Source organism: Camelus bactrianus, chromosome 3, assembly GCF_048773025.1.
Source record: "Camelus bactrianus isolate YW-2024 breed Bactrian camel chromosome 3, ASM4877302v1, whole genome shotgun sequence".
In the NCBI taxonomy this organism is placed as follows: Eukaryota; Metazoa; Chordata; class Mammalia; order Artiodactyla; family Camelidae; genus Camelus; species Camelus bactrianus.
In genome coordinates this window covers 35,387,369-35,414,556 of record NC_133541.1, presented here as the reverse complement: position 1 = coordinate 35,414,556, position 27,188 = coordinate 35,387,369, and the positions used below count along the sequence as shown (strand labels likewise).

The following is a 27,188-nucleotide window of genomic DNA, read 5'->3' as shown; positions in this document are numbered from 1 at the left end:
GGCTGACTGGGGTTAGCAGCTGCTGTGTGGTCTGGTAGGGAATGTCTTAACTTTACCACTTCCATTTCCTCACCTAGAACATAGGGCAATCATGGTGTCTACTTCTTCAGGTTACTGTATGGATCAACTGAGATAACATATGTAAACTTTACCTTAAATTTTAAATAAATAATTGTGATGTATTATGACAAGAGCTATAACACTACTCAGCAAAATGATGTCATGGTAGCTGTGATGATGTAGTCCAGTGGGAATTTGCATGTACTATTGATATCTTCCGTACCCTCGGTTTGTAATGTGAGCACATGGATCCTGAAGTAGGATGTTAGCAGTGTCTTTAGTGGTTTTGAGAGACTTCATTAGTAGAGTCTCTGCCTCTTGGGAGAATTTTGACCAACTGTGCTTGGTATTCGAAACAATCTCTTCACTGTAGGGCTCAGTCTCCTGTGTTCACATCAGAACACTGATTTATAGACCTTTAAAAGATCTCAATCTGATGATACTATGCATAGAAACTCAAAAAGCTCCACACAAAAACTGCTAGAGCAGATAAAAAATTTGGCAAGGTAGCAGGATACAAGATTAACATACAGAAATCAGTTGCATTTCTTTACACTAACAACGAAATACCAGAAAAAGAAAGTAAAGAAACAATCAATTTGAAAATTGCATCCCCCCTCAAAAAAATGTAGGAATAAATCTAACCAAGGAGGTGAAAGACTTATATGTGGAGAACTAAGGAACAGTGATTAAGGAAATTAAAGGTGACTTAAGGAAATGGAAATATGTACCATGCTCTGGGATTGGAAGAATCAATATTGTTAAAATGGCCATACTGCCCAAGGCAATCTACAGATTTAATATGATCCCTCTCAAATTACCTAGGATATTTTTCACAGAACTAGAACAAATAATCCTAATGTTTATAAGGAATCACAGAAGATCCAGAATTGCCAAGGCAATACTGAAGAAAAAGAATGAAGCTGGAGGAATAACCCTCCCAGACTTCAAACAACACTGCAGAGCTGCAGTAATCAAAACAGTGTGGTATTGGCACCAAAACAGACGTATGGATCAATGGAACAGAATAGAGAGCCCAGAAATAAACCCATGGACTTATGGTCAATTAATTTTCAACAAAGGAGGCAAAAGTATACAATGGAGAAAAGACAGTCTCTTCAGCAAGTTGTGTAAACTGGAAATGTGTCAGATGGGAAAACTGGACAGCAGCATGTAAATCAGTGAAGTTAGAACACTCCCTCACACAACACACAAAGATAAACTCAAAGTGGCTTAAAGACTTAAATATAAGACAAGACACTATAAACCTCCTAGAAGAAAACATAGGCAAAACATTCTCTGACGTAAATCTTAGCAATGTTCTCCTAGGGCAGTCTTACCCTCGCAATAGAAACAAAAGAAGAAATAAGCAAATGAGACCTAATTAAACTTACAAGCTTTTGCACAGCAAAGGAAACCATAAGCAAAACAAAACAACCTACAGAGTGGGAGAAAATATTTGCAAATGATGTGACTGACAAAGATTTAATTTTCAGAATATATAAACAGCCCATACAACTTAATAACAACAACAACAACAAAAAAAAAAACCCCAATAACTCAGTCCAAAAATGGGCAGAAGACCTAACAAGTAATTCTCCATTGAATATGTACAAATGGCCAATAGGCACATGAAGAATGCTCAATAGCACTAATTATCAGAGAAATGCAAATCAAAACTACAATGAAGTATCACCTCACACCAGTCAGAATGGCCATCATTAAAAAGTCCACAAACTATAAATGCTGGAGAGGGTGTAGAGAAAAGGGAGCACTCCTACACTGTTAGTGGGAATGTTGATTGGTGCAGCCATTATGGAAAATGGTATGGAGATTCCTCAAAAAACTAAAAGTAGACTTAACCATATGATCCAGCAATCCTACTCCAGGGCATATAGCCAGAGGGAACTCTAATTCAAAAAGATACTTGTGCCCCAATGTTCATAGCAGCACTATCTAAAGTAGCCAAGACATGGAAACAACCTAAATGTCTGCCGACAGATGACTGGATAAAGAAGTTGTGGTATATTTATACAATGGGATACTAATCACTGATAAAAAAGAATGAAATAATGCCACTTGCAGCAACATGGATAGATCTGGAGATCATCATTCTAAGTGAAGTAATCCAGAAAGAGAAAGAAAAATACCATATGGTATCACTTATATGTGGAATTAAAAAAAAAAAAAGAAAGAAAAAAGAAGACACTAGTGAACTTACCTATAAAACAGAAACAGACTCACAGATATAGTAAACAAACCTGTGGTTACCGGGGGGAAAAGGTTGGGAAAGGATAAACTTGGAGTTCAAGAATTGCTAATATTAACTACTACATATAAAATAGACTTAAAAAAAATCTCTTCTGTATAGCACAGGGAACTGTATTCAGTATCAAGTAGTAACCTATAATGAAAAAGTATATGAAAACGAATATATGTACGTATATGTATTACTGAAACATGCTGTACACCAGAAATTGACACATTGTAACTGACTATACTTCAATTAAAAAAAAAAAAAAGGAAAAGAGAGACCCCAGTCTGTTGTTCTGGTGTCTACTGTGAGGGGCGTGTGTGAATCCCTTCGTGCTGTGTTCGTCCACAAAAGGAGCTTGATGCCTGTGAGCAGGAGGCTAGATCTGGTTTTCACATGTCCCAGCGTGCAGAACAGCCTGCTGCACAAAGCTGACCCTTTCCTTTTGTTCTTGCTCTGTGTTCAGTGTTCGTGTCTTAGAATTGGCTGTGGGCAGTTTCTCTCTTCTGCTGGACAGAGTGCCTAGAGTTGGTGAACATACTGTAGCTGGAGACTGTTACCCAGGAGGATGGAGATGGCCCAGCAGGTTCCATATAAACTGAGGGAAAATGCACCTTGGTATCCCAAAGGGATTGGAATTCAGAATAAAAATGGCCCTCCTGAACTTACAAGCCCTTTAAGCAGTAGTGAAATAGTTTTTCTGAGAAGTTAATTGTTATAACTCTTACAGGTTTTTGGTTTTTGTTTGTTTGTTTTGTTTTTTAGTATTTCCTTTTAATGATGCAACAGGCACTGAATGATTTCAGTTTAGATCTTATGCAAAACCACTTGTTCTGCTCAACTGACTCATAGGTTCTAAATGGCTCATGAGTATCCTTTTAAATTCCTATTATGATAAATGAGACCAAATGGCACATTTTGCTGTATTGTCTAAATTGTTCACATTTCTCTGCGTATTGCCTGACTCTTGTAATAGTATAAAATAGGTTTGGAGATAAATTGCATAAACCCCGACTCATGCTTCAAAATTCAGCCTCTTGTGGTGCATAGCATGCCTCTCTATTAAAGTAAAAAGAAATGAAGCAAACAGTTGGATTTGTGACAATCCTTCCTGCCTTCTCTAAAATGACTTCTTTTTCTTCTCTTTACTCTTTGATGTTCATCATGGAGATTTTCTGGGTCCCCAGGTACCTCAGCACCACAGGCAAAGTGGAAACCTGAGAAGCCAGTGCCTGCCATAAGCCCATGTTGCTTAACCAGACTGATCTAGTACCACAGTGTTAAAAATAGACATCATAGTTCCTGGGGGCTGTCTCCAGATGTCAGAACTGAAAAAATAACTCCACGTACCAGAGGGAGAATGTGGAAAAAATTAGTATGTGTATTGTTTATATGATTCATCACTGACACTGAACATTCAGAGTGTGGGAACAAGGCCGTTAAATTCTATGAGCCTTAATTTTCCTATCTGTACAATAGGTCAAAACTGCTATAGCAATTTTTGAGGGGGCTTTCATGTAATATATAAATAGTAAGCTAGGTAATTAGATCAAAGTGTTTTACCTAACGGAGGTCCATACAGGAAAAGGAAATCATAAAGCACCCCAACGATGTCCAAACACTAATCCCTAGAAATATGAATATGTTTTAGCCCTTAAAATTGGGAGATTATCATGGATTAACCAAGTGGGTTCAGTTTCATCCCATGAGCCTGTAAAAGCAGAGAACTCTCCCTGGCTAGAAGCAGAAGGGAAGGCAGAGAGATGCAGCAGAAGAGGAAGCGATTTGAAGTGTAAGAGCAGCTCTCCTTCTGCTGTTGATGGAAGGAGGTCACATGGAACCCATGAGGAGGAATGCAGGCAGTGTGTGGAAGCAAAGAATTATCCCTGCTGATAGCCAGCAAGGACCTCAGTCCTACGACAACAAGGAACTGCTTTTATCCAATGACCTGAAAGGGCTTGGAAGTAGGTTTTTCCCAGAGCCTCCAGCAGAGACCACAGGACTTGTAGCTGTGTACAATACCCGTGCTTAGTCCTTGTAAGACTCTAAGTAGAAGTCTGCACTGAGCCACACTGTGCCCAGCCTTCTGGTCTATAGAACGATGAGATAATTTAAGGGTGTTTAAAGCCACTATGTGTGTGGTAATTTGTTATAGTAGTGATAGGAAATAATACACCATTATTGCTGGGAGAAGAAAAACTGAAGGAAAGTAATAAATCATGTGGCGCCAATACCTGGCCTCCTCACAAATCCTTCAAGGCTAAAGACTGCAGAAGGGGACACTTGCTGGAAAAGGGAGGGCCTCTGGAAGGAGGTCTCACAAGATCTTCTACCTGCCTGGGGGTCAATGCATTACCTCGTGGTAAAGGCAGCTTGGCGTTGTCGTTTGCTTAGGCAAGAGGAGGTTTTGAAGTTGAACTTTCCTGGTCAGCAGTTGGTTCCTCTGTGCAGAGGTGAAATTAGTCACTGCAGGTTCCACTGCAGGGTCTAAGGGGCAGCTGGAAGTCAAGGTACAGCCCACTGGCACAGGGAACTCTTTGGAGACCTGATCAAGCACAGCAGAGATTCCCCAGTTCTCATAATTATTGGATTCAGATGCAGATGCAAATAAAGCAGGCAGCAATAAAGTGATGGCATTGCCTTGGAGACCAGAGGGCGAGAGGGCAATGCCCAGAGAGAGACTAGCTCATTCTTGCCACTGTGAGGTGGTGGAAAGCACGCACCTCCCTCCCTCTGCACATACATTAACATGTAATTTTGGAGAGGAGCCTGAGAGATGGAGAGAAGACCAAGAAGTCTGAGACAGAACATTTCTCTAAGAAAAAGCTGTACTATCACAAAGGAACTGTTTAAATAATCAGATCACAATAAAATTAAAAACCTGATGAAAGTTGTTTCTATTCTGCTGCCAATAACTAGGACTCAGGAGAAATGGCAAATTAATTAAAAACAAAAGAATTTCATTTTCTCATGATGATGGTTAATTTTATGTGTCAGATTGATTGGTTGAGAGATGCCCAGAAAGCTGATAAAATATTTCGGGGTATGTCTCAGAGGATGTCTGTAGAAGAGACTGGCATTTGAATCAGTGGACTTAGTAAAAAATTTCACCTTCACCAGTGCAGGTGGGCATCATCCAATTGGTTGAAGGCCTGAATAGAACAAAAAGGTGGAGGAGGGGCAAATCTGTTCTCTTTGCCCAAACTGGGGCATCTGTCTTCTCAAGTTCTTGGACATCAGTGTTCTTGGTTCTTGGCATTTGGACTCAAACCAGACTTAACACCATCAACTTCTCGATTCTCAGTCCTCTGGACTTGGATTGAATTACCCCACTAGCTTTCCTAGTTCTCTAGCTTGCAGATGGCAGATTGTGGGACTTCCTGGCCTGCATAACCACGTGAACAAATACCTTTAAAAACATCTCCTCTTATAAAAATATTTTGTATATGTCCTATTGGTTCTGTTTCTTTGGAGAACCCTAATGCACTCATGTTGTGCAAATTTTATTTTTGACCATGCTACCGTATAAACCTTTATCCTCCATAAAAGTGTCAGCTCTCAGAGGTCAGGGCCTGGTATCTTAATTATATCTCTTATATCCTCCAGAGTTCCTAGATTTCAAACTAGTAGGGGTGACTCAATGCAGAGAACTGGCCTGTCCCTGCCAGTTTGAACTGCCAGCTTTTGTTCTGATTGGTCAGTGCCCACATCACTCCAGTTATTACATCTTTTACTATCATATTGCAAGAGAATTTTTCCTTTCACATTTTTACATACAGAAATGTTGAAAAAATTATACATTGTGTATCCCCACTACCTAGATTCTGCAATTCACATTTTGCTGTATTTACTTTATCACACATACATCCATCATCCTTCTGGCCATCCGTCAATCCATCTTATTTTGTGTGTGTGTGTGTTCTTAGAAGTTTCAGACTTCACCCCTAAGCACTTCTGCACGTATACCTTTGATTAGGGTTTGATATTTGGTTACTGCTTTTTTTTTAATAAAACCTAAGCTGAATATATTTTTGTATTTGGAATTTGACACATGGAGTAATTAAGATTAACACAAGGGTAAGTTGACCAATGGAAGGCTACTGGGAACAGTTGATATTTGAGTCAGAAATTTGTTGACCTAGATGAAATTTTGGTTACAATAACAAATGGAGATCCTCTTTATAATCTCTGTCTTCAGCAAAGTTTACTTAGAATAAATAGCAGAGAAAGTCAGATATGTTCCAGGAGTCTGAAGTCTCAAGGTAAAGGCTGATTCTAATGGAAACTGTAGATTGTGATGAATTGTGTAGCTTTCCCAGCAAAGGTTAAAGGAATATTGATGAAGTCAGAGACCATTTCAGTTGTTTTAAAACTCTCAGTTTTGTGACCTTTGCTTCTGTCAGGTTATGAAGCTAATATTCTCTCGATCAGCTGAACAAGCTGTACAGATAATTAAAATAGTGCATTTAGACATTGTCTTCCTTCATCACACCGTTTGTCTGTGCAAACAAAGTCTTGTGGTTCTATTGCTCTCACCTCAAAACCTTCATAACTCAGACAACATGTACACCACTTTAAGTGTCTGCCAATGTTCACACAAGGGAAGGGGAGCATCACTCGATGATAACTTGGTAAATTCTTGAGAAATTGATTATATTGTATCCAGTTATCCCAACATGTAACATCTTCATTGCTCCCTCGCTCACTCACGCTCTCTCTCTCTGTCTCTTGTAGGAGAAGAACTGGGCTTCATTTTCAGTCATTATGGAATTGTTTTTATTTTTCTTCTGCCCTGGCATGCAGAAATCTCAAAAGCAGATGAGGGAGCTGAGAGAATGCAAAAAACCTGCTATTAGCAAGATTTAGCTAAGGAACATCTAAAAATTGATTTAATTTGTGTTTCAGAGGTGGAACTTTATCCTTGGTCAGCTTGAGGTATTATTGCACTGCAAACCGATCAATCCTGCCTATCCTCCAAAGTCTGTAGAAGCCTAAATGGATTGTTCCACAGTCTGCCCAAAGGACTTGGACTTCATCCTCTACAACACAGAAGAAGAGATCCAATGTCAAATTAAGACAAAGGTAAGTACATGCTACAAGGTGTATTTCCAGGGTGCTTTAGAGGCCTTTCCACCCTTTTGGCTGTCTTAAGCAAAAGAGGGAGAGAGGCTCAGGTTGACGAGAAAGCTATATGAAAGAGGTAAGCCTAAATTCTTGATGTTACTCAGCCCCATACTGCTATTTCCAGAGCACTACCAAAGTCTTCATGGATGCAATTTGTTGACGCAGAAATTCTAGAGTCACATGGTTCCGGCACCTAGGAAGAGAGCTAAGTGTTGGCTGAGTGAAAGTCCACAGTTCAGTACCTAGTGCAGTGAGCAGAGACTCACAGTCAAGGCCTGTCCTCCCTCTAGAAGTCAAGGTTCTAAAGGATCCATCCTTCCACAGAAAATGGGGACCTTTTGGGATATTACACCACAGGTTGTAAATTTCAAATTTGTAGATTTCTAGGGGACAGGTTTGTGTTGTAAGTGCCTGAAACAGGCCTAGTGTGGGAAAAATAGCATGGGCATAGCAACTGATTTTCAGCCACAGCCTCAGGGAGACAAGAGGGAGTGGTGGGGACTGTGGCAAACTGGAAATTCTGTGCCCTATCTAAAGCAGGCAGCTGCATTCAGCTCCAGTTGTTTAATGCCTTGTGGAAATGCATACTCAGTACTGAAGAGTTTCTGATTTTTCAAGAGCAGTTAGAATTTGATTTGAAATTATTAACTTTTAAAATCTGACAAACTACCATCCTTTGGTATCTCAGTTTTCACTTTAATGAATACAAGGTTCTAGTTTCAATTAGGTGACAGAATGTGCATTACAGCACCAGGTGTCAACATCTAGGCATATGTACTAATGACTGCTACTGCATAGATGACTGCTTCAATGCTCTTCTCTTCTTGTGATGAATCTTTCTTTTGAATTCTATCTAACAATTATAACTATGCTATTTAGAGTTCAGAGGGATCTAATCTCTGTGCTGGTTTATATTGATGGAGGAAGCTATGTTCCCAATAGTCTGAACTCACAAAGCAGGCTAGTAGCTTGCTCAGGACAAAGTGGCTGGTCTCATCTGCCTGGCTCAGGGAATTTTCCAGAAAAACATGGTGCCTACCATGTCCAGCTGAATTTCCTTTCTGTTAGGCTATTTCTTGCAAACCTCAAAGAACATGTGTTAGATCAATTTTTATTTTTCTAAAATTTCTACAGGGCCTGCAGTAGAAATTCATGAAGTAAAATACTACGGATTGCACTTTTGAGAAACTGTGACCTTCTCCTTCTTCCATGCTCACCATCCCATTGAGATAGCTGGGGGGAGAGGCACTGAAAGTTACTAGTGAGAGTGGCTGGACTCAAGGCAAGTCAGGTAGAGAGAAATATCTGACAAAGGCAGCGGCTCCTCTAGTCAGTTCCCAGGTTTCTGTTTCCCTGATTCCTCCCAGCTCTCTTCTCTGTCTATTGGCAGAACACCACCTCAGCAATGCTAAGAAGGCATTTGAGGATCAAACACTTTAATGCTGAATTTCAGACAACTTCCTAGCTCAGCAAAGAGGAAACGTCAGGGCAGGATGTTGCTTTCAGGGCAGTTGAATATAGAAGACGTAGTTTTTCCTGACAGACAGGTGGGGTTTGCGTACCTCCTATGAAATGTGTCCTCTGTGTTGAACATAGAGGTGAGCAGGGAAGAAAACTACAGGTGAGCAAAGCTCAGTGTTGAGGCCTCTGCCGTGATTTAGATTCCTGCCAAAGGAAGTGATATGGCAGCTAGCGTGCACAGTGCCTGTCTGATGGCAGGTGGAAGTTGGCACTTGGGGGCTGGAAAGGCAGGTGGTCATTATCTTAGTGTGGCAGGACTTCATAAGCAGGATCCAGTCCAACAGGAAAGACTAAATCAGGCCTGGATTAGTCTGGGATTTGGAATGCATTTGAACCTCTATGTGGAGAAATCAGAGCACTTGATTCAGAGACCAAGACTGGGAAATAACGTGAACTTAATGATTTCTAGTTCTCAAGAGCAGTAGTATTGGCTTCCATTGGCCAATACCTGGAAGTTACTGCAGTAGACTGAACTGTGTCTCCCACAGGTATGTCCTTCTTAAAGCCTAGTAACTATGATTATGGTCTTATTGGGAAATAAGGTGTTTGCAGATGTAGTTAAATTAAGGATCTCCAGTAAGATGATCCTGAATTTAGGGTGGGCTCTAAGTCCAATGACTGATGTCCTTATAAGAGAAAGGAAAGGGAATTTGAGACACAGAGAAAAGAAAGACAAATGAAGATGGAGGCAGAGGTTGGAGTTAAGTAGCTTCCAGCTAAGTAACGCTAAGAGCTGCTTACATACCTGAAGCTAGGAGAGAGGTTGGAACAGACTGAGAGCCTCTGGAATCAACCCTGCCAACACCTTGATTTTGGATTTCTAGTCTCCAAAAGTGTGAGAGAATCAATATCTGTTGTTCTTAAGCCACACAGTTTGTAGTCCTTTGTTACAGCAGCCCTAGGAACCTAACACTACGGATAACTCATGCCCGACATTATTCTCTGACATTATTCTCTAGATGTTGTGTTCCAGGTAATGTGAGAGGTGTATTTGTTTTAATTGCCTTTGATCGCTCTTTCCACTTTTATTCATGGTGAAATCTATTTTTTTAAAGCTCTGGGAATGTATTAAAGTTCTATGGTAATAGTTAAAAATAAAAATCAGTGTTGAGATGATTTAAAGCTGGTCATTAACTGGAAAGCATAACACATTAAATCTCCATTCTAGAATTATCTCCAGTATTCACCCCCAAATTTATTTTTTTATTAATTTATTCATTCATTTTCAACCCATTTTAATTGATCAAATGTTGACCAAATGCTCACTCTGTGCTAGACATTATTCTTCTAGTTAACTTGGAAATACATAGTGATTAAGAAAGACCAATGCATATGCATTTTGGTAATATAGACAGGAAAGTAAACAATTAATCAAATAAGTAAATAATTACAGGCTGTATTAAATGTTGGTGACAGCACCATTTATTTGCCTGTAGCCCCTAGTGTTAGTACTTTTGGTTCTTGGTTATAATGGTCACTACTTGCTGAAAAGGATAAAGGGAGAGTACAAGTTCAAAACGTGGCTATTTAAACTAAATGCCATTATTTGCAGGACCCCTGTTGGATTTCACCTCTATCGTGCCTGGTTATATCTCTATTTGAGCTTTGATTTCACACTACATGGAGAATCAAAGCCATTTAATTCACAGCACAGCATTGTTGCTGTCACTTGGTACATAATTGAAAGTAAATAACATCAATGGCAGCCCCAAAGCTTAGATGTCAGAAAGCTTAATATCCTTTCTTTTCTAATGCAAATCACTAAGGAAAGAGCTAAAAAATTGATTCAGTGCTATACGGACGGTACAGAAGTGTTAGTACAATGGAGACTTAGTTCATATTGAAAACCTAAGGTATCACAAAAGCTGAGGAGTGAAAACAATGTATATGTGGATATCAGAGTTCATTATTTTCTTGCTTATTTTCTTGCATTTGCCCATGTACGGAGTAACTAAGCTATTGCCATAACTCACAACATGGACTGGCTTCAGTTTCATTTGAGGTCACAGTGTGACAGATATCAAGAAACCAAAGTGTTGTGAGACAAGACCTCTTCTCACCCTTGACCCTGCTGGCCCATATATGCAGAGTTAACAAAGGGGATGGAGAGAGATTCTGTTCCAAATTTTTAAAGAGGGCTGGACAGAGGACTTTGTGAGAAGGGAGACTGTATGTAGGTTTCTTTGGTGAGAGTAGTCACGTGCTATGAGGCTCCTGACCCGTCTTTGGGGAAGGGTAGGATGGATGTATACTAATTCCTACCACAGGAAGAAGAGCTTTCAGAAGCCTCCTGGGAACACCGGGAGGCAGAGAGGATGCTGTCTTCTTGAGAACCCCAGAAGCAAGGGGTTTGTTGGAAGAGCCTGGACAGTCAGTGGTGTAGCGCTGAGAACAGTCCAAGAGTTTGCTGAGTTAAAGAATGAGTGAGTGTTTTCCATACATATGTGAACCACACTGTAGAGACAATCAAAAAGGGATCAACTTGGATTCTCTTCCAGAAAGTCTGCAAAAGACTAAAAGTCTCAGCAGATTTACTGGATGCCTGGATCTAGTGGATTCTTGGGATCTGAGAAAGCATCTATCTTAGTCAAAGGAAACGCAGAGAGTTTTAACAAGGAACCTCCAAGGAGCCTTGAGAGCACTCCATTAAATGAACTCATCTGTAAACATCTTTAGAACCAGAAAGGAAGAACTTATTAAGCCCAGAAAGACCTTTTCTGTCCTTATTTCTCCAAATTTTCCTATGTTTCATCCTAGAGGGAGTGCAAAAGCAGTTAGAGGCAGGGGCGAGACAGTGAGCAGGGGCATAAGAGATGGCAGCCAGGCACCCCTTTCACACATCAAGTTTCAAACCTCAAGAGAAAAGAGGGTTTAAATTGAGATTAGATTTTTCATTATTGCAGAGAATTGAAAAGCCTAAATTTCGACTTAAGGTTGTTGGCAGTCTTTAGTGACTGTAGACTTGTCTTATCACCTGAGAGTGAGTAGAAAATTCAGACTCTTCAAAAGTTTTCTTATAGGGACAGAGGAAGAATAGGTGGAAACTGAGGAAAGTTTAAAGAAATATTTAGAGAAAAAGTTAGAAATGCATTTTGATCACAGGTCCACACCATGCTTATTAACGTGCTGGTTACACTTCATTACTGAAATATTTTCCACAAGTAGAACTCTGAGATTTGAATCACTGTAAATTCATTTTCCTTAAATTTTTTGTGGCATTCAATTAAAGTTTTTTGAGAATTAATGAGATCATAACTAAAAATGTAATAATCTCATTAAAATGTAACATTAAATGAAGCATTTTAGTATTCTGACAATATAAATTTCCAAATGAGTCATAAAATATATACTAGTATGCACAGAATTTATACTCAAGTTCTTTCTGTTCTGTGTCATTTATGAGGCCAGAATGATCATTGTCAGAGAGGACTCGCAGGTCCGTGTTGTGGTCCCCCATGAGGGGCTAGCCTGCAAATGTTTGCACAGATCAGCCATATCAGTGTAGAAAATGATTCTCTCATTAAGGACATCCCAGTTGTTTTCATCAGCTGGTGTATTTGTAAATCTTTTCATTTTTATTAATGCTAATATTGTTTCCTAAGTGAATCTGCAGGAGTTATATTATTTCTTTTTGAAATAATGAGTTTTACCCATCAAGATAGTTTCCTCTTTATTTTAGTATAGTGAATTCTTGGGAAAGTTCAGATGATTAAAAAGGAGAAATATTATTCAAGTTCAACTATTTTAAATAGTGGTCTACTCTATGAGAACAAAACTAGCAGTACTACATGGCAGCCCCTGGCCATCCGAGCAGCCCTGGTGACCCGTCCTCTGCTTCTTTCACTGTGATAAGCATGAAAAACGAATCAGAATTTATTCTTTAAAGTTAGCATGAAACATGGGCTCGAGCCTATGTCCTAGAGTAATGGTTTTTTTTTTCTCTTCTTAGTTTTTTTGATACATATTTTTGGGTGGTATTGATTATGGGAGCATAATATCAGATATGAGTCATCTGTAAGGTAAGGGAACTGTGTAGAGGCAGAAGTATGCAATTCTCTTTTTTAAAAAATAATTTTATGTTAACAATTTTAATTCATTACTAAACTTGAACTGTATGGAATAGGGTGCTGCAAGGAAGCTCTTAGCTACAGAAAAACACCAATTCCAAGCTAATTAAAGAAGCATTTCAATTTAGGTCCAATGAATACATTTAGAAGTTATGTTATATTTACCAACTGAATATAATTTAATATGTTAATTCAAACTATTGTAGTAATTAGCTGGGAAACACATATAATAGAAGCAGTTAAAAAATTAATTTATCTTGACTTCATAAGATAATGATTCTTGTTTTTAAGAGTAGATTATTGTGAAAATACTTCATCAAATTTTTGTACATTTAGAAAAAGAATGATTGGTAAATATTATACAACATCATTTGTTTTTTTTTGTAATTAAAGAGACAATTTGTGTATGCTTCTGGAATAATTCCTCAGTTGTAGTTTGCTTCAAAATCAGGAGTTCAGCACATACATTTCGAAAACTGGGATTCATTTTTGTGCTGTAAACTGATGTGGCACGGTTTTAAAAATGAAGCATCTAAAAAGGCTTTAAAATTCTTCTCCCTGTCTTTAAGTAGGTTATAATATCTGTATGAAGATTTCATCCCTGGTGCCCTAAAAATAATCATATAATTTTTCATATATTTGTGTCTCTTACCTTGTGGATTGTGTCTTTAGATATTTTTAGTTGAAATACTTTATCTTTTTATTTTTTTCATGATCTGGAAATTTATTGTTACACTTGATTATTAGGAGATTTTAGTGAAAGTGTTACCCTCTTGGAGACAATAGTTTAGAGAAAATGGCATGAATGTATTTTTCTTGCTGTGTGATACTAACTGCATCAAAAATTGTTAAAACTGTAGATATGTCTTAATTAACGAGATTAAATGTGATGTATGGATTGTGAATTTCTCCCTTATTTACATTGTAGTTTGATACTCACTAGCTTCCTTTTTCTTTCTCCATTCAGTTATTGATACAATTTTCCAAGGTATCCAATTTAAAATTGTGGCATCTTTGCCTAACTGCGCTCCCTCATTTCCACACCAGGTAATGGTTCTGCGCCAGGTTCTTAGTTTTATCTTGAGCTTTGTGGGGGCTGCATCTATTGCTGCTTATCTTTACTTCTTCTGCTGCATTTAGCATAACATTTTGTGTATAGTAAGTTCTCAATAAATATAGTTGAGTGAGGAGAGTTTAAATGCTTGCTTAATTTCATACACTAGGTGATTGAGCTGGAGGTATTGTTCAGATCTTCACTGTTTGTTTGGTTAGTAACTATGTTAAGGTGATAATATTCTTTCTTCCATCCATTCAAAGAAAAAGCTTTAGCGTGGGCACTTCTTATGAGCCAGGAACTCTCCTAGGTTCTGAGATAGAATAGTAAGCAAAAAAAAAAAAGACATGATCATTGCTAAGGAACTTAATCATCTGGTAGAAAAAGATAGATATAATAAGTTAAAATTGTAGAAGATAATTTTTTGAACACTTACTATGTACTAGGTTGCCGTACTAAATACTCTTCATACGTTATTTCATTTTACTCAAAATAAACTAATTTATTCTATTCATTTATTTAACAAATAATTTTTGATTATGTGTTTTGTGCTTGGCACTCTTTTCTATAGTGTTTTAGAAAAAAATAAAGCATAAAAGCATAATGGTAAGGAAAAGTTGTCTTTTTTTTTTAACAGAGTTGGGGAAGGTGTCTCTGAGGAGATCATATGCCAACAGGAGTGAGAGAGACCCTTGAGCAGATGAGTAGATTTGGAGGTAGAACATTTCAGAAAGAGGAGCAAGAAATACTACTGCACTGAGAGGGGAATGAGCTTGTTTTGCTCCAGAGATGGACCAAATGCATCAGAAGTTCCAGTGGATCATGTCGGGGACAGGGTTTGGGTTATGGGGGGAGAGAAGGTTGAAGTACAGGGTTGGAGATACTGGCCAGGACCAGATAATGTCAGGCCTTGTAGATGATAACAGGAAGTTTGTATTTTATTTTAAATATGACAGGAAGCCCTTGGAGATTTTTATCTGGGAGTATTGTGATCTCATTTGTATTTTCAAAAGCTTTCCAGTGTCTCCTATGCCATAGTTTGTTCAGACGTGTGTTTCTTCACCCCATCATTTTTTCTTTTCTTCCTTTTACTTACATTAAAATAATTAGATATATGTATATATTTATAAACTGAAAAAGGTTCACTGATCTCATGTAGTATTCACTTAAGCCATCTGAAAAGAAAGAATTTTGTTTTGTTTTGAAAGGTCTCCAGATATGAAATGAAAGTTACCTACCACTCTCATGTCAAAGACAGATTCTGTTTTTCTAGCTTGAGAGACAGTGTCAAGGATTCCTGATTCCAAATGGTATCAGTGTCTTTGTTCATAAAAATCAGTGGTAGTGGGAGGGTATAGCTTAGTGGTAGAGTGCATGCTTAGCATGTCCGAGGTCTTGGGTTCAATCCCCAGTACCTCCGTTGAAATAAATAAATAAACCAATTACCTTCCCCCAAAAGTAAAATAAAATAAAAAATAAATTTAAAAAATCAACAGGAAACTCATTCTTTACTTGTTTAGGGAGACCAAGCTCTTCTTTAAGCCACTGTGAGTTTTCAGATTTCCTCCTGCCATGTGGCAGAAATAATGAACCAGAAGCAGAGTTCCAAAGCCAAACATTTGCCCAGAAGTGGTCAGAGAAGGAGCTAAAGTCTTACTTTGAGAGGAATTGAAGAGAAAGTAGAAAATAAAAAATAAGGACACAGAGTTCAGAGGAAATGAAGCAGAGGTCTCAATGGGAGGGCAGCCAGAAGGTGGAAGAGGGCAGAGCCCACGAAGAGAGAAGAATGAGACAAGAAGCCAGCTAGGATGCTGACAGCAAGAATTGCAGAAGTGTGTATCGGAAAGAGGATTTTTTTTCCTGAAAAGATGAAAATCAAAACCACAGAACATTTCATAGTTGATAATGGAAACACTGAGGTCATGAACAGAAAGGAAAATTTACTGACAAAAGATTTCATTATAAACTGCAAGGAACTGGGTAATCAACAAGTAAATGTACAAGGAAATCATAAGAAAACTGGTCAGAATGTTTGCAGAGGTAAAAGTGAGATTTCAAGCAGGGTTTTATCCATAAATGGCGACAGCCCCCACTAATTATACTTCAGCCTTGATACTTCATCTGTTTTGAGTATTTATGTTTCACCCTGTATTCTTCAAAGGTGAATTTTACATCCACTTTTGCAGTGTAAAATATCCTCATTTGTTTAATGTGTTCTTATCTCTTCGAATCCTACAACCTCTGATTCAATTAGGTAGATGGTGACTCCTGGGTTGCCTTCAGATTTATGGAGTCATATTTATCATTTTTAAAACAAATCAGATAAGGAAAGGTCTGCTCAATGAAATACAGTAATTTGTCATTTTAGAGGGAAATTTGTTTGCTATTTTATTACTGCTGTGAATCCAAATTATCTTACAGGTGTTTTAGAGATCTGTCTAGATCTGATAAGTTCTTTCTGTTTGGAATAAATTGGTTCTCTCCTCCCAGAGAGGATAACTGTGCCATATGCCCTGATGCTCACGGAGATCAGAAAGCCCTGGGAATATGAATGTGAAGAACAATGGGCTGCTGAATTCAGAGGAAGTAGGAGCATGCTCAGAAGCAGATCGTTTTCTAACAAGCAGATGATTATTAGTTATTATTTTAGACCTTTGGGCTAATCACAGAGGAGACTATTAGCAGGTAATGGATTAAATAAGGTAGCTCTCTAATGTGAAAGAAAAAAATAGTCTATGGTAGATCCACTGTTGTCCAGTTTTATGTAGCACATGAAGTGGTTTTGAAAGAGACTGAAGGACATCAACTTTCTTTTGAATAATGTGAAAGACTCTGGGTTGCTTCTCTTTTAATTGGAAGCACACTCTTAGTTCTGAAAATGAAAATTTAGAGCTGAAAAGATGTGGCTGACGAAGTACTAAAGCTCTGGGAGGGTGGATGACTTGTCTGAAGTCTTACACCTCATCGATGTAACTCTGGAATGAAAACCTGCATGTCTGAAACATGTTCTGTGATTTTGCTGATTGATCCTTGATTATCCTTTTCTCTTTCCATTCATGCTTTAGCCTATTGAACCTCGTGTCAGCCTGCTTTCCTCGCTGTGCCAATATGAAAATTAACTTTCAGTGTTGCATGAAAAGAACAATAGTGAGTGCTGGGGAAGAGACATGTAAGGAAATTAGACAGGTCTGCAAATTGGTGGATGCTATTAAATATTTTTTAAAATGTAGGTACATAGCACTACATATATAGATTTATTCCCTTTGCTTTTCAAATAGAAAAATATCTCCTCCCTCAAACACTTGCAATGAACAGCAATTACAAAACAATTGACAGTTGTTTGCAAGTTCCCTGAACACTTAAGAATCTTCTTTGTATTCATTTTTCAGGATTCTTGAATAATCATGCATTATAATTGACTCTTTTAAGTCAGTCCTGTCCCCTATTTATGTGAACATTTCTAGATGTTAGCATTACAGTTGTTCATCTGTTTCCCGGATGTAATTGTGTCACTGAAGGCTCCCTTCAGAAAGCTAAGCTAAGCCGTCACGGCCCACCTGGGGGGAGGTAAGAAGGAAGACAATACTACAATGGCCCAAAGTTGCTGAAAGAAGCCAGAACAGTGGAAGCTCCAGGGCTTTTGCCCAGAGCGTAGCATGTGTTCTGTGTTTAGCCCCACCGCTCATTATTGACCAGACACTCCCTGACTGTGAGCAATTTTTGTTCCTTGAGGCCTGCTGATACCGGCTCTGGTTCCCTCATTGATTTGAACATAATCTGCGTGTTGCATCTTTATTGGATTGCCATGATTCATTTAAGAGGAAATGTTTTTGATCCTTGCTGACTGGCTTTCACGGTGGGATGGGGTGGGTAGGGGGCTGGTGAGCAACCTAGAAAAGAAAATACTTTCAATGTTGCTCTTAGGTTTATGGCTGGAAGGGAGAACAGCTAAAACACATTAGTCCTTTCGCTATTCAGAGGTTTGACTGCTTTAGCTAGGGGGCCTGGATTCATGATCCATTTTCTGTTTCCTGTCCAGTGTCTATTTGATGCAGTATGCTCCGTGTCTCTTTTCATTAACTGAGACCTATATGATGTCAATTGAGAAAAACAGTAGCTGATGTTATGAAATACTCACAGTGGCAGGACAAAGATCTGTTATAAAGGCCTTTTACTTTCTTCCATTGTATATTTTACCATTGTGTTTTATGCCTGCAGCTTGGCTGTACTGAAAGAAAATATTTCAGCTGGGCCCTGCTGGGTTTTTTTAACTTGCCTTTGAAATGCTAGGTAACAGTGAGCTCCAGCTATGGTGAACTCCTGACATGAACAGACATTAGCAAATGTGGGACAAGTAACCCCACTGAGGCACATAACAGTCATGCAAACATTCTACTTAAGACCAAACCTGCAAAAGGAGGCATAATCTTCTCTGAGGGTAAGTGAGGTTTGGATTAACTTTAGTGTCACAGATAAAGCACCCTTGATGACTATAAATTACACCCTGCAACGAGTGTGAGGTGGCACCATATTAGAGGACCCCCAGCAGATTTGGTTCTGAAATGAGAGATGTGACACCGTGTGCTTAAGTGGAGGAATATGAAGCTTTGTTGTTAATTCAAGTTGAAATGTACATGGAGGGCAAAAACTCAGAAAACTAGTACCTTTCCACCTTTCCAGTGCCCCTTAAGACCAGAAAATACTTCCTCCCAAACCCCCTTGGGCAGTTTAAGATGCAGTTAATAATCTGCTCCTGCATCGTATTGATGGGAGAGGTGATAGGAAAACCTGGCATTACAGCTGTGATCTCAGTGGTGTGAAGTGATGCTAGCAAAACAAAAATAGATCCTGCAAATGGTTTGAGGGAAGTTATAGAGCTGAAAGTAAGATCCCAGCTTTAATGAGACACGCTAATTGATGGAACTCTGATTTGTGTTGCTTTTAATACTTGTATTTTAATTACTGAATTAATTGGTAAGTGCTATAAATGGATTGCAAATGTGTTATCCATGTACAACCATAGCATGCACTAAAAAAAGAAACTATTAAGAAGAGTTCCACACATTAAATTTATGTTACAAATAGGGAAAGTTCCAAGACTGGGTAATAAGTAACTACTTATCAAGGACCAACATTTGGCATCACTACTTAAGATCATAAATGCATTTTAAAGCCATGTAATTTAACAATATTAACTTTAACAGCATTTCTTTCTCCTTAATTTTTAGAAGTCTTTCTAAATGTTAATTTTTTTTAAAGGAAAGTCTGGATTTTCTTTAATATTGATAGGGACAATAAGCTTCTGACAAATTACAGCCAGTGTGTACTAACAACTCAGGTTTCATGATGCTCAACAGCTGCTTCCATATTATACAATTCATTTAAAACCCGTTTAGGGGAGGTCACTTAATCCCCTTAGTGTTTCATCTGTAGATCACTATGTTTAAATATGTGGGTCTATTATTAGTAAAAACTACACAAAAAAATTTAAATATCATTTGAAGGCTTAAAATTTTTGGCATCTGTTTCAAGCATGATGTCTTCAGTAAGCAGTCATTCCAAACTCTACATTATTTGTAAAACTAGTCCATGAATGAAGATTAAAAAACCGTTAGTTGTCTCGTTGCTATGGAAACTGGCAGTAATCTTCACTGATTGCTGAACTCAGGGAAAGTAGAATCAGAAGGTACTATTATGAAGAAGACACCTCTATAAACTATAAAGGTAAATTAGCTGCCAGAAATAACTGTTGTATGTTAGGTTTATTATCCATGTAAAGTATCTTCCTGAACATAAAGCCCAGTTTATGGGCAGTGAGGTACTAAAAGGCTACTTTCCCTTTTTCCAGAAAATGCTTCTGTTAAGATGCGAGTATTATGTGTCTATTTGTATGATTAAAAGTAATGCCAGACTGACAGTTTTTAAAAATTGCAGATGCCAATAATTGTCTACTGTATCACTGGTCCAAGGGTAGAGCATCAGTGTGGCTGCTCTGTTGTGAATACCTTTGAAACTGACTTGAGGCTGGTGTTATGTGGGATACTCTCTTGGGTTCATTGGCAGCAATAGGCTCAACTGTAGAAAAACTTTATTTATGCTCCTTGTCTGTGAGTATGGTGAGAAAAACAAGACAAAACTGAAATCATCAGAAAATGAACATCTAACCAGTTCATTTAATGTCAGGTACGTCAAAATTTAAACAATCATTGCAAATAATTTATTTTAATTTCCTTAATAGGGAAGAAATTAAAGGGACAGATCTACGGATTTTTAGAAATTACATTTCTAAACCTTAGTTGTAGAAACATCATTGTTATTATTTAAATGACTCTAGTCTTTATTTATGCCATGTGTTTATGTCACGAACATGATTTCTGGACACTAGAATCTTTTGTTTGAAAAAGGCACTTTTACTTTAAGGATTTTCAGAGTTTTATGGTAGAAAATTCTACATGGGCAACTAATAAAACCCGTGAGTCTTGGGTAGGGTTCATTAACTACATTCTGGTTGTCCAGTGGTGGCCTCTTTGTTGTCCATGAATCCCTGAAACCACATGTAAAGGTTTTTGCATGTGTACCTTTGCTAGAAAGAAGGTGTACATATTTCAGCAATTCCTCAAGACTTCTGTAACAGGCAAGTAAAACACACAGCAGCAGTTTTAAAAGACGGGTTCATGAAACCCTAGGAATCCTTAAGACCCTCCTAGGGAGTCCAAAGTTCAAAACTATTTATATAACAATACTAAGACATTATTTGCCTTTCACTGTGGCATGGTGCAGAATTAATAGTGGCTAAAACTGATGGCCCCTTAGCACAAAATCAAGCCACTTACCATGAAACTATACTATTGTCAGTGTATTTTTCACTGCCATGCTCTCACAGTTTTTTTTAAAAGCCATTTAACTTACAAATGATGAAGTATAAAAGTTGATTTTATTGATTCTTGACCATTAAGTATATGGCTTTTTAATATTCTGCATGACAATATGAGAAGTATGATGGCTGTCTCACAGAAAAACATTTGTGGAGTTATTTGAGAAAGGAGTTTAACTAGGTGTCCTTATTGCCCCAAACACCATTTTTACTCTAAAGAATGGATGACGAACATATGGTTATTCAGATTTGGGTGTTTGAGACATACTTTCTGAAAAGTGAGTGAGCCAGTCAAAGGAAAACAACTGGCAGTCTACACAGCCAGCGATAAAATCTGAGTATATGAATAGATGCTCAGCATCATGTGTTGTTAGGGAATTGCAAATTAAAACAATGAGATACCACTCCACAACTATTAGAATGGGGATAATCCAAAATACTGACAGCAAGAAATGCTCCGGAGGTTGGAGAGCAACAGGAACGTCTCATTCATTGCTGTGGAAATGCAAAATGGTGCAGCCAATTTGGAAGACAGTTTAGCAGATTTTTACAGAACTAAACATACTTTTACCGTGAATCCAGCCGTCATGCTTTTTAGTACTTACCCAAAGAAGTTGAAAACTTATATCCACACAAAAACCTGCATGTGGGTGTTTATATAAGCTTTATTTAGTTGCCAAAATATGAAAGCAACCAAGGTCCTTCAGTAAGGGGAATGGATAAGCTGTGGTACATCTAGGTGATGGAATATTATTCATCACTAAAAAGAAATGAGCTATCAAGCCACGAAAAGACACGGAGGAACCTTAAATTCATATTATTAAGTGAAAGAAGCCAATCTGAAAAGCCTATATACTATATGATTCCAACCTTTGTGATATTCCGGAAAAGATAAAACTATGGAGACAGTAAAAAGATCAGTATTTGTCAGGGGTTGGAGGGAGGGAAGGATAAATAAGTGAAACAGAATTTTTAGGACAGAAAAACTATTCTGTATAATATGATAATAATAGATATGTGTCAATATACATTTATCAAAATCCATTCAATGTACATCACCAAGAATGAACTCTAATGTAAACAATGGATTTTGGATGATAATGACATATGTCAATGTAGTTTCAGCAATTGTAACAAATGTACCATTCTGGTGCAGGATGTTGATGATGGGGGAAGGAATGCATGTGTGGGAGCAGGAGGTCTATGGGGATCTCTCTATATTCTGCTCAGTTGTGCTGTGAACCTGAAACTGTCCTAAAAAATAAAACCTATTAAAAACCACTTATGGGTAAAAAAATTTATAAAAAAATGCCATACATAATAACAAAAAACCCCATACAATAGATAGAATAAAGAATTTTCATGAATTGGGGTACAAAAAGTTCATTGATATGGTTGTAGATTTCACATTGCAACTGAGCTTTAGGAAGCTACCGCTTAGTGAGTTTTGCTGTAGTATCAATAAAGAATACCCATGATTAAATGAAAAACTTATTAAAATATTCTTCCCTTTTCAACTATAGTTCTGTGTGAGGTCTGATTTTCTTCAGTTTCTTCAGTGGAAATAACATTGCAACAGATGAAATATAAGTGTTGATTAAAGATTCTAGCTATTTCATTGAAGATACATGTTAAAGTTGGAAAAAAAGTAAAACAATGTCATTCTTTCCATTAACTTTTTTCATAAAAGTATACTTATTTCTCTTAAAACTGTAATTTTTTACATGTAAAATATTTGTTAATGTCACTTAAAAATAAATTAATGCATACTTTTTTTAGATGTCTCAGTTTTCATTTTTAATGTGCTAAATGTCAATTGGTAAAACCTAGAGAAACCAAAACTCTTTGAAGTCCTCAGTAATTACTAAGAATATAAAAGTGTCCTGAAACCAAAACACTTGGGAACCCTGAACTGTAGTAGAGTAATGCCTCTTCTGTTAATCAAAGTCTATATTTTAATCATTGGATTTCATATATTTAGATCCCTGGTTCCTCATTCTCTTCAGTGACTTGGGCTTCTAGAAATTTACAGTTGGTATGAGTTTATCTAATTTAGTTATACTCACTAATATTTTATGCATTTGTTTCCCAAGCTTCCTGGACCAAGATCTGCCAATTGTATGGCTGTTTATTCTGCTAACTTGTTTTACCGAGGAGATACGTGGATCCGTTTTCAAATCCAAAGGTTAGTGCTTTTGGAAAAGTAAATCTCATTTTTATTCCTCCAGGAGGATAATGTATCTTCTACTTAGTGTATAGGATCTCTATGCATATTATGAAGATAAATAAGCATTAATGTAAATTCAATTGACTAGTTTATATCATGGAGCAAAATATATAAGGAGACAAAATTCTACAGTTTATACAAAATGAACACAAAATCCAAACAAGTGACTACAGTATCAGTCAACAGTCAGTATTAATATGTATGTTTTGGCCAAAAGTAAGGACTACTTTCAGACAAAGTACATCATGCATTCTACAAAACCATAACAAGAGATGTACATTCTTCTAGCCACCTTGATTTAATTTAATTACTTCATATTTAAAGGGAAAATGATTCTAATGTGAAAACTACCCATGTAAGATTTCCAGTAGTTCTCTCATCATTGTTAATGCACCGCAAACGCACCGAAGGCCCAGATGAAAGTCTGAGTTCCTTTCTCAGAGACCCTAAATATCTAGTGGTTTTTTTTTTTTTTTAAGATTATGACATCACATGTTCTGTGCCTGTTAGGTCAGATTCTTAATGAAACCAACTTTCAGTTCAAAAGCATTGAACATTATCTGTCAATCAAATCACCCCATGTGATCATTTAAGGTTAGTGTATTTTTCCTGTTTCATGCCTTTTCTGGCTGCATTTTTAGCTTGGAGGAAAAGCTACTCCAGTGTATTATTATTTGTGTGTGTGTGTGAGCTTTCCTATCGACATATTCTGAAATAAATTATTGATGAATACTCATTAAAGCATAATAACTGTAAGTGATAGAGGGACCTTAAGTTTCTCCTAGGCTGACACCCATATTCTGCAGGTAAGGAAACGGATGCCACGTGACTTGTCCAGCACTACAGAAATAATGAATAAGCATGGAAGGAATCTAGCCTGAAATCTGTTTACCATTTTTATTAGAGACAGTGATTATTACATTAGTTGTGGAAATATTCAACATTTATTAATAAGCATTATTGGTAAAGACAAATTTTAGTTTTAGTCAATAAACAAGTCATAGACATAGGCCGAGAGTTTAGAGTGTCATGAAGCGTACAAGCTTATCAAACTGTAGGGGAGTCATGGCACAGGGCTTGTCTTCAAATGCAGACAGATAAGGCATACTGGGCACTGCACGTGATGAATTGAAACTGCTTGGCAATCGTCAGAAGCATTTTAAGTAAGACTTCGAGCAGGAATGGCTGCTTCACACTAAAACATCTTTAAACACAACAGGCCTCAGTTCCATAGCATATTAGAAGGTGCATCCTCCAGACCAAAAGCAGCATGTAGGAGCAGAGATGCCAAGAGAGAGCACGTTGCACTGTGATACAGCACTGCCGAGGCGGACCACCGTCTGAACATAGTGGAAGGTGGCAGCATCCTCCTAAGAAGGCAAGCCTTAGTACCCAGGAGCTGTACTGGAGTCAAGTGCATGAGCAATCACTAAAATGTGAAAATAAGACCTCTCAAGTCAGATGTGAGCATCCTTATGCAGCCAGACCTCCTGGGATGGCAGTAACATCGGAGCCACAGAAAGGGATTCTAGAGGGACCACTCTAGAGACCACTGCCTGGGCCATGTTTGTTAAGGGTTTCATCACCAGTTCCTTAATGAGGAGGAGACAGATAACAAGAAACCCCTGTGTATTTTCATATTTGCCATCCATAAATCTGATATCAAAGTATATAATTATCATTATAAAGGTGGTCTTAGATATTATCAGCTGATCCTTCTGTTGTGAAAACTCTTCTAAGGGGAGGATATAGCTCAGTGGTAGCGTGTGTGCTTAGCAAGCAAGAGGTCCTGGGTTCAATCCTCAGTACCTCCATTAAAAGATAATAAACAAACAAACAAACCCAATTACCTCCCTCCTCAAAATCTAAAATAAATAAATAAAAAGAATTTTTAAAAAGAATTAAAAAAAATTCTTCCAGTCTTTGACGTAGATATATGGGTATTTGATTGGGTCAGTGGATTTGTCTGACTATTTGAATTAGGATTCTGCTACTCAAAATGGCAAGGATGGATACCTCCTAGACCTGCCATTCTGAGCCATTGGTCCAAGCCCTCTTTACATGGGCCCCTCCCTAGAGAATGTAATTTGTTCAGTGTTACCTCTATGAAGCTCTGTGTTAGTTAGCTCAGGGTTCATTGTTTTGATAATTTTATGCTTCAGCAGAGTATCATGTATTGCAAGCATGCAGAAAACTGCTTTTCAGTTTGCAAAAAAAAAAAAAAAAAAATCCCTCAATGGAATCTTAGCAGAAGCTGTTTGTAATAGTCCAAGAAGAACTTCCTTTTACATAACAAAGCATTATTTCCAAGATTTAATTTTGTCATTGCTTTTTCGTTTTCTGTAAAGGCTGCTTGATATGAAAGGTCAAGGTATCAGCAAAACATAGACAGATTTTTGCTGAATGACATAAACCTGTCAGAATGCTGAGCTTTGATGTTCCATTAAGTGATCGATGTAGATTACTGACTTTTGGCTAAATGCTACTCAACCAGATAAGGTCAATACCTGTTAGTTCATTGGTGGAATAATTAATCAATCAATACAGGATGCTGGAAGTCAGGGAGAATTATTGCCAGGCTTGTATCTCCGGCTTTGGTCACAGAAATTATTTAAAAACATCCTTGCAGCATTAACCCCCTCTGTGCAGGGTTTATTGTAACATTATGTATCCAGGGAAAAGGAAGAAAAAAAATTCCAGTGAGCAGTACTTCTTGTAACCTTGAGCTCCCCAGAAGGAAAAGCCTCTAACAAGCTGAGTGCACCATCATTAGTTCTTCCTTTCACATCATCGCACTCTGCTTGTAAAATAATTACATGCAATTTTTCTATTTTACAGTTGGACCACATGACTCCCTGTTCTTTTAGCACAATGACTCACCCCTCCCCCAGACTGCCTGGTTGAAGGCTGGAACTGCTCACCTTTAAACATCTCAGCCAGAGGCTTTTATGGTGGCTGGTTACAGTATTTCCTAAGAGTGAAAAAAAAATCCATCTGCTTCATAGAAAAATTCTGTCTCCTTACTATTTCCTGTTTCTAATGCAACCAAAAATTTCCTTCTTAGAAATGCGCTAGGCAAGGGTTAAGGTTAGAGTTAGGGTTAGTTATATGTTGCAGTTTCCCTGAACATGTTAAGTTTGGAACAATTCATAATACTTCTTGCTAGAGGATAATTACTGGCTGGTTCTAATTATTTGCTGGGTCTTATTCTGTGAAATTAAAGCATCTTGTATAATTTACAAGCTACTGTTAATTTTTTACAGAACTAAATGTTAATGCTTTTATTCTTTTTGAGTTATTACTATTGTGTGCTGTGATCCAGGAATACTGATGATCGTTGCCCTCAAGGAACTGAGACATTTAACCAACATTGGCTTATTGTGGATTCCATGTCATTTCTCCATCTCTTATTTCATTTAATCTTTCTACATCCTTGTGAAGTAGGCTAAAGAAAGATTATTATTGCAATGTGTCAGTTAGGAGAAACTAAATCATGTAAGGCTTATATATAAAACCAACACCCTTAAAATGATATAATATGACTGTCTCTGCCAGCCATAAGGTCCCTTTGTGTGAAGTCACTTTTTGTTCATGTAAAAACACAAGAAGTAGAGAAAAATTAAAAAAGAAAAAATAAGTTAAGATATTATTACCCGTCCTCAACAACCATACTCAGCTGAGCTTTGAACATCTATGCCTGCACTCTGTCAGTGTCCACACACTCCAGGCCACCCACATCAGTAGCAGTCACAGCACAACCTCCCCTAAACGAGCTGACAGTGTCAGCTTTAGAGTTGAGGTAGAGTGGGGATCGAGCCTCTCAGAGCCACCAGTAGGCTGGTGAGAGAAGTGACCTCAGGGACACGCCCGGCCCATGGCTGGGGCAAGGCACTGGCATGCACGTGGGTGTGCTAGGAAACAGGCGTGCATGCTCTTCTCGAGAGAGTTGAGGTGGGATTTTATAGGAGCAGGATCACCCGCACAGAGCTGGACTCCTCAGGAAGGCC

At 37.9% G+C, this 27,188-nt stretch overlaps 1 long non-coding RNA gene across 1 annotated transcript in view; it reads left to right on the top strand.

Annotated features, from left to right (window-relative positions):
* Positions 1–27,188, top strand: part of LOC141575979 (uncharacterized) — a 173,752-nt gene that overhangs the window by 123,438 nt on the left and 23,126 nt on the right. The window contains exons 2-3 of the long non-coding RNA XR_012504114.1: positions 7,220–7,396; positions 23,048–23,139. This is a non-coding gene — a long non-coding RNA (uncharacterized LOC141575979). The remainder of the gene's footprint in view (positions 1–7,219; positions 7,397–23,047; positions 23,140–27,188) is intronic.